At 42.1% G+C, this 8,165-nt stretch overlaps 1 non-coding gene across 1 annotated transcript; it reads left to right on the top strand.

Moving 5' to 3' along the window:
- Positions 1 to 1,511: 1,511 nt before the first annotated feature.
- LOC122062199 lies at positions 1,512 to 1,618 on the top strand. The gene has a single exon (XR_006134828.1). It is a non-coding gene; the product is annotated as a small nucleolar RNA R71 (small nucleolar RNA).
- The last annotated feature ends 6,547 nt before the right edge of the window (positions 1,619 to 8,165 follow it).

Below are 8,165 nucleotides of genomic sequence, written 5' to 3'. Positions count from 1 at the left end.
TTCCAGTGGCTTTCAATTCTCCTAATCCTAGATGCTTGTACACATAGTAAGGTAAAAGATTCACACTTGTGCCAAGGTCAAGTAAGACATGCTCAATATAGGTATTGCCTATGACACAAGATATGGTAGGGCTCCCTGGATCCTTATACTTGGCTGCTATAGGCTGAGTAATTATGGAACTAATGTTACTTGCCAATAACGCCTTTTTGGGCACACTAGTGATACGTTTGTGAGTACACAAATCTTTTAGTACCTTTGCATAGGCGGGGATCTGGGATATGGCATCCAAAAGAGGGATGTTCACTTCTACCTTTTTGAAGACTTCTAAAATTTTATCCATGGAAGCAGTCTTCTTTTTGTTTACCAAGCGATTAGGAAATGGGACAAAATGAACATAAGGACTGTTAGGGATTTGCCCCTGTTCAGAAGAATCATTTTTGGTTTCCTCAACCAAATCATCTTTAGTTTCAAAAAAATCTTTAGGTTCATCAGATGAACCTAGAACAAGAGGCACACTTGTGTCCTCAACTGAAGAAGAGTTAACAGGAGTAATAGATGGTGAAGATTTAGAAACACTCTGTTGGTACTCTCTACCACTCCTAAGGGCATAAACAACATTGCATTGGTTAGAGGGCCCTTGTTGGGTCTGACCTTGTACTATATTTAGTGGTGCATTAGTTGGTCCTTGTGAACTAATAGGCTGATGATGCCTAAGGTTAGGCTATGGTTGACTAGGTAAAGTTCATTTCTCCCTCTCACGCATAATTGAGACAACTTGGGTAAGTTCTCTCATAAGATTTTGATGGTTTGTCATAAGGAGGGCCATATTTTTTTCCAAGTCACTTATTCTACCTGCCTCTCCAGTGTTGGTAAACCCAGGGGGTTGCTGATAAGATGATAGGAGAGGGGCCCTAGAAAAACTCGCCTGAGGTCTTACATTTGACCTAGGAAAAGTATTTTGGGAAAAAGATTATTGTGCAAAGGGAGGCCTTTGGGGTCCAGGTTGACCTTGATTATAGAAATTGGAAGGTCCTGCTTGGTTGCCCTGATTCGAAGAGAAATTTGGGTGATTTCTCTATCCTGGATTGTAGGTGTTACTATATGGATTATTCTGGTATAAGACATTAACACTATCATTAGAAGTGCCCCCAGAGGTGTTAGGGCATTCTTCTATGACATGTCCAGGAGACTGGCACCAAGCACAAATCTTAACCAAATTGACTGATGATGGCTCTCTAGGAACAATAGCCTCAATCCTCTTGATTAGGCTTTCCAAATGGGTTTCCTTGGCTACTATCCCATCCACAAAATATCCTTGTCCTCCTATGATTCTTTCACTCTCTTAGGTTGATTCCCACTCACGGGTTTTGTCAGCTAAGTCAAGTAAGAATTCCCATGCCTTTCCTTCATCTGTAAAGGATGTGAATCCTTCAGGGCACATAGACTCTATCATTTGTTTAGTTGGGTAATCAATACCCTCATAAATTATTTGACATAAATGCCATAGGTCTAGGCCATAGTGAGGGCATTCTTGGAGTAGATCCTTGAATCTCTCCATAAGTTTGGAAAATGACTTACTAGGCTTTTGCCTAAACTTAAGGATATCACTTCTAAGCTTATTGGTCTTGTGAGTTGGGAAAAACTTCTTAAGAAAGATAACTGTGAACTGTTCCCATGAGGTTATGGAATTTGTGGGTAATCCATACAACCACTTCTTAGCTTAGTCTTTCAACGCAAAAGTGATAAACCTAAGCTTAACAGCATCATCAGAAAGCTGTTGGATCTTAATTAAAACACATACCTCTTTAAATTCCCTTAGAAATAGGTATGCATCCTCAGAGGTCAACCCATGGAAGTGGAGTAACATAGTGATGTATTGAGATTTGAGTTCAAAATTATTGCCCTGGGCTTGTGGCAGAACTATGTAGGAAGGTTGGGCTGTTCTAGCAGGGTAGAACCTATCTTTCAGAGATTTAGGGGAAGGGTTTTACTGTTGGTCTCCCATATTGAAGGATTTTAAAGAGAGTAAACGTATAGGGTCACTATTTGTTGGATCTCTTCTTTCTAACCGATTCTTAGTATTACGTACCCACCTAACACTCATGCAATAGAAAAATACCCGCAACTAAAGTAAGACTAGCACAAAAGAATGGATAGCAAAACCTTTTTTTTTTAATGATTTTTTTGATTTTTTTAGTTTTTTGGGAACTTACCGGCAGGGATCTAGGGTTGCTCAGGTCAATTTCTGAGGTACTACTACAGGGCGAAACCTGTCTTTATCATACTGTGAGGCATGGCGGCCTCCACTGATACAACTATTATTTCAAGTTGTTCTTCTCAGGAATTCAACAAAAGAAAAGGAAAAATATAAAACAAAGCAAAAAAAGCACTCCGATTTACCAAAAGAAAGTGAAAAATAACATGAAACTGTCTCCTCGGCAACGACGCCAAAAACTTTTTTGAGATTTAAAATGTAACCGCAAGCGTACAGATCAGTGTAGCTATGGGTCGAACATAGGGAGAGCAGCTACTTTATTTTTTTTTATTTCTTTTAATAATACGAAAGTGAACCGATTAATGGTTGTGATTTAATTCTAATTACCGTCCTAAACATATATATCTAAAATAAAGTCCTAACCATTCGTCATCTAAGAATTTAAAGACGCAAGCCACACAGTTAAAATTAAATAAATAAATAACTGAAAATAAACAACCCACGCAATTAAAAATAAATAAATAAATAAAGGAAAAAAATGCTGAAATAAAAATAAAGTAAACGAAAGGGGATAAAGCTAGAGAGAGACTCACAAGTAGGTTTCTCTACTTAGCCTGAGGGATGCATCATAATATGAGATTCCCTACTTCACCAGAGAGTCACTCTTACAAGGGTTTCTCTACTTGGCTTTAGGGAAAGGGAGACAATTAAAATAAAAACAATAAATTTATGGTTCTATGGCTAGAAGGGGCAAAGCCAACACATACACTAGCCATGAACCTTGGGGGAAAGGGATAGCAATAATGTAATGACTGAAAATAAAAATCCTAAATTAAGAAAGAAATGGTAGTCAGAAGAGGGAATGAGAGGGGGAAGAGAAGACTACTGAAAGAGCCTACTTACTTGAATCAATGCTTGAACTTGAAAAAAAATTGCTCCACGGCTCGTGATCTTGTCACCTAGATCTAAGCCTAGAACTATAACTTAAAAAATTACAACTCAATTGCATAAATCATAAACATAAAAAGGCTGAATAAGAATAAAAGAGTGCTTGCATTAATTGAAATAAAAAAAAACTATTACAAAAGTGATTGAAGAAAAGATAAAGAAGAACTAAAACTAAAGAGAGAGCAAGAGAAAGAGAGAGCAACTAAAAAAAACTAGAAGAAGAATGAATTATCTCCCCTCCTCTTACATGAGTTGTATTTATAGGGAATGGGAAGGTAGGGTAACAATTTTCTCTTTCCTAAAAGAGAGAAACCCACAATTGATTGTGAGATCTTTTGAGACCAAAAGTGCTAAGGTGGAGGAGAGAGAAGAGAGAAATAAACTTTGAGAATTTTCCTATAATTTGTTTGCTTATTTTCTTTCTTTTTTTTTCTAATTTATTTTTCTTCTTTTTCTCCCTCCAAGGGACGATTTTCTTCTTGCTTTATGTGATTTGGACAATCTTTTGGTGGGTGATGATGTGGAGGAGAGAGAAGATTTGGACAATCTTTATTTCTCTTTTTTTTTCTTTCCTTTTTTTTTTCTTCTCTTCTTGAACCCTTCCACGATTTTGCTTGCTTCTAATTTGATGTGGAAATCCCCTCCATGCCCTTAGTGCTTTAAGTGAGTGAAAAGCAGAAAATCTTCAACAAAATTCTCTAAAAAAAAACAACCATAAGATTCGAACTTGAGACCTCTTGGTGAGCAAGGGAATTTTGTACACCATAGCTCACCAACTACGCTAGGTAGTTGTTGTTATCAAAAACAAATCTTTAATCACTTAAGGATGTGGTCCATCGATCCTTGTTGGCATTTGGAGTATTTCTTGTACCTCTGGGACAATTGCAAACGGGCTGGTTCTGCATCTCAGTTCAGTTTTGATCCATTATTCTTTTTCTGGCCCAAAAAGAATAATCATTTGTACGGGTGACCAAACGAATGTGTACTTTTAATTGAACACGTCCATCTTGCTCAAAATTTTGTTCTCTTCGTAATCATGAAAAGAAATAGGATCTCTTTACGTGTAAAATTGAAGATATAGCGCCAGATAGTCCTTAAGGCTTTAAAAATATAAAACCTGCAAAAAGAGAGTAAAACCCAAGGTAGCTCCATTCTAAATATGTAAAATGCATGTTTTACTACCCTAGATTTCACACATAAATGTGCTCATCAGGTGCCGAGCTGGAGCTTCAGCTTATGAGGTGTCGAACCGGGGCTCAGGCTTACATGCCTTAATGTTTAAGGGCTTGAGGTGCTGAGCTAGAGCTCAAGCTTGTGAGGTGCCGAACTGGGGCTTGGGCTTGCATGCCTTAAAGCATAAGGGCTTGAGGTGCCGATCCAAGGCTCGGGCTTGCATGCCTTAATGTGTAAGGTCTTGAGGTGCCGAGTAGGGGCTCGGGCTTGTATGCCTTAATGCGTAAGGTCTTGAGGTGCCGAACCGGGGCTCCGACTTGTGTGCCTTAATGCATAAGGTCTTAACGTGTTGGGTAAGGGCTCGAGCTTGCATGCCTTAATGCGTACGGGCTTGAGGTGTCAAGCTAGAGCTCGGCTTGTGTGCCTTAATGTGTAAGGTCTTGAGGTGCCGAACCGGGGCTCAGGCTTGCATGCTGCATAAGGGCTTAAGGTACCTTAGTTCGTGGATGAAATGTTCTTGTCTCGACCAGTATGAGGTAACCTTTCTTTCCTCGCGAATGAGGTATTCTTTTGTCGACCATCGGGGTTGACTCATCCTTTTATAGTGAATGAGATCTTCTTATGCCGACCAGTTCGGGTCTGCCTTTCTTCTTCGATGGAATGATTATCCCATTCTAGACCATGGTTCTCACCTTTGCCCATTCATTCTGCTCTGCTTGGTCTCATTGTTATCGATAGGGTGATCATCACGCCGATAACCTTGTTCAGATGTTCAGGAATAGGCCACAGTTGATTCTTTGAATATTGTCGCGGCTAGTTCCATGGTTTGTTCATCCTCGCTCCATGAGATGTTAGTGCTGTAGCTCATACAGTTCAGGTTCAACTGTGTCAAGCGGCCGATTTGTCGTGTTCTTCCTCGGCTCACAGGAGTCATTCTTAGGCCTTGGGGGTCTTTTCCTTTCTCTCTGGTAGCTCATTCTTGTCAGTTATTCCCTTGGCGGCTAGGACCTCTTCCATGTTGGCATACTGGTTGCACCTTCTTAGCAGCTCGGGCGTTGTATCTAGCAAGTCGAGGGCCAGAGATCGGATCAAATTAAGGTATGTAATCCTATTGCATAATGTGCTATACGCTACTCCTGGTAGCTTTTTCACTTCCAGTGTCGCCTTGGTAAATCGGGCAAGGAAATCCCATATAGTCTCCCTGGACCTCTGTCTCATATTCATCACATTCTATGAGGTTTGCTTCTGCTTCATGCTAGCTTGGAAGAGTGTGAGGAATGCTCTCGTCAGTTCTTTATAGCTGTGGATGGATCGGGCCTCAAGTTCGACATCCACACCAGTGTGGACCCCTTCAGTGAGGTTAAGAAAGCTCAACAGAGAGTTATGTCTGATCTCCCATAGACTGTCATGGATGAACTATAGTACAAGAGATGATCATAGGGTCCGTGGTGCTATCGTATGTGTTAAAGACAGGCACTACGAAATTTGGGGGCAGCTCAACCTCTATCAATTCATCGAATAGTGCATTTATGGGCTGGGGTCACCATTATGTCAGCCAGGTGTCTCTGCCTCTATATTCCCTCGATCCTTTTAGTAAGACGCTGGAGACGCCATTCCAGGTCGTCCCTTCTCTCCTCGGCTCAGTTGCCTGAGGAACGGCATTTGGTTTCAGCTCGTCTAGGGCTTCTTCCTTGATCCTGGTGTCTATCAGGTTGGTCCTACCGGTGCTGATGCTCGCCCCTAGCTGGGCTGTGAGGGGAGTTCTGGCATTCCTCTGCCCTGGGTGGGGATCTATGGGCATCTCCTCTCTCAGGACTCTAATTGCAAGTTGAATGATGTGCCCTCTCGTTCTGAGTAGGTGAAGGCCCTTATTGATGTCTCTCAATGGGAGATCGAGGTGGCACCAAGTGAATCGTACGTGATGTCCTAACAAACCCCCACCTTACTGTCGATTGAGGGGCCACACTGTTATCAGGCAATTCACGGAACTCGCCTAGGTAGCTGAGCAGAGACTGTGCTGGGTATAGGAAACACCGAGCCGAACTAGCATATGAAGTCCTGCACCAGACTGTTGGTTGCTAATAGCTACAACTGCAGATTCTGGATTTGCTCTTCCACAATCGGGTGGGTCATCTAGGATGAAGGTCGTTGGTGAGACTATTAAGTGTGTCGATTGTGTTGCCCTCCTTCTCCTGGGGTAACTCCTACATCGGTCTAAATTTGTGAAGGTTATGGCAAGGGCCCTTCTACCAGGACATTCTTTTGATATGCCATTGGAGGTGGCGAGGTTACTCTACTTGTCACACCCCATTCACACTGAACTGGGCCAGTGACCGGGTTAACACCGGTTAATCCAAACCTGCCAGGATCATCTGATACTGTATTCCACCACAGCATACACATAACTAATAAAATCTTATCAGATCAGCGGAAGACTAGGTTTACCTGTGAATATTTCCATAATACTTAATACCCGAATTGTGATACAATAGTTATATACATGTGGGCCCGAAGGCATGATATTTACACAATAAAAGTACAATTCGCATATCAAGTACATAAAGGAAACCATAAAAAATCAGAGTATACAGATCAGCTCGGTATCAAGGCTAGAGCTCAGCTCGGCATCAAGGTTTGAGCCCAGCTCACATGGTAAAGCTCAGCTCGGCCTCAAAAGTGGAGCCCAGCTCGGTATCAGAACTGCGGTCACGCAGCACAACTCTCGCATGGGCAATCTGTGCCGTGCTCTAACTCCTCAGGGGCCCACCAGTCTTCTTCGGGGAACTCGACTGTGGGACCCACCCCGTGCTCCTCAGATGTATGACCTGCAAAATCATCTAAAAAGGAGTGTACACGTGGGATGAGCTCACTAGCTCAGCAAGTGGTAAGATGGACCACACAGCAGTCCACACAGCAAAACACAATCATATGCACTACATGCTATGCAATACATTTTAAATCACATCCACCTAAGCAACATTACTAAGTCTTTGGTTTAGTGCTACTACAACCACAGTGCGCGTATACTCCAGGTATGAGTTGCGAACTCCATCCCGCGATACGCCCATAGGGCTGTCGGAGAAGGCCCACCGTGAGTACTCGAAAAATAAAAACATGCCGACCACCGGCTCTCAACAGAAAAGTAAATGACTGAAATTAAAGGTGCTGACTCCAGCAATTTAAAAGCAGTACGATTGGCCCTCTTGAATATACCACTGGGGTTGCCGACAGCCCTAATGACCCACCGGGCGTTATGTCTAACCGCCACAGTGACCCGACAACCGCGACCACTGCTTCCCCCCAAATGGTAACCCAACACCTTAACCCCTGTTGGGAAGGGTCGTAGCATGGGATGGTGAAAATCCTAAACCGTATGCTCCTATATGACAATAGTACGATTACATAGTGCCATCGCGTCCCATACCATGGGCCATCAATACACTCATTTTCAAGCCGACTACGACATCTAGTCTATTAATGCATTATGCACAATGATGTCAATATTCATCACATAAGCATCTCATCACTTGGCATTTAGAAAGTAACATAACACACATGCATAACAATGTGAGGATGACTAATCTACATAGCATATTCATGATGGCATGACTAGACTAGATATATTTAAATGAATGCGAAAAAATGCCTTGAAACAAGGCCAAACGTCCTCTCCCCACTTACCTGTAGTGTACAAGGATTCCCGTTCGGTACGGGAGAGATCTGGCGCGAGAAGCGTAGGATTTGGTGAACTTAACATAAGTGAGCGGGGTTAGCATTTCACCATCTTAAGATCAAAATTAATGAGATCCGAAAACAAAATCATGTTTAG

This window comes from Macadamia integrifolia, chromosome 14 (genome assembly GCF_013358625.1).
Source record: "Macadamia integrifolia cultivar HAES 741 chromosome 14, SCU_Mint_v3, whole genome shotgun sequence".
NCBI classification, from domain to species: Eukaryota; Viridiplantae; Streptophyta; class Magnoliopsida; order Proteales; family Proteaceae; genus Macadamia; species Macadamia integrifolia.
This window is presented reverse-complemented; position numbering and strand designations above follow the sequence as displayed.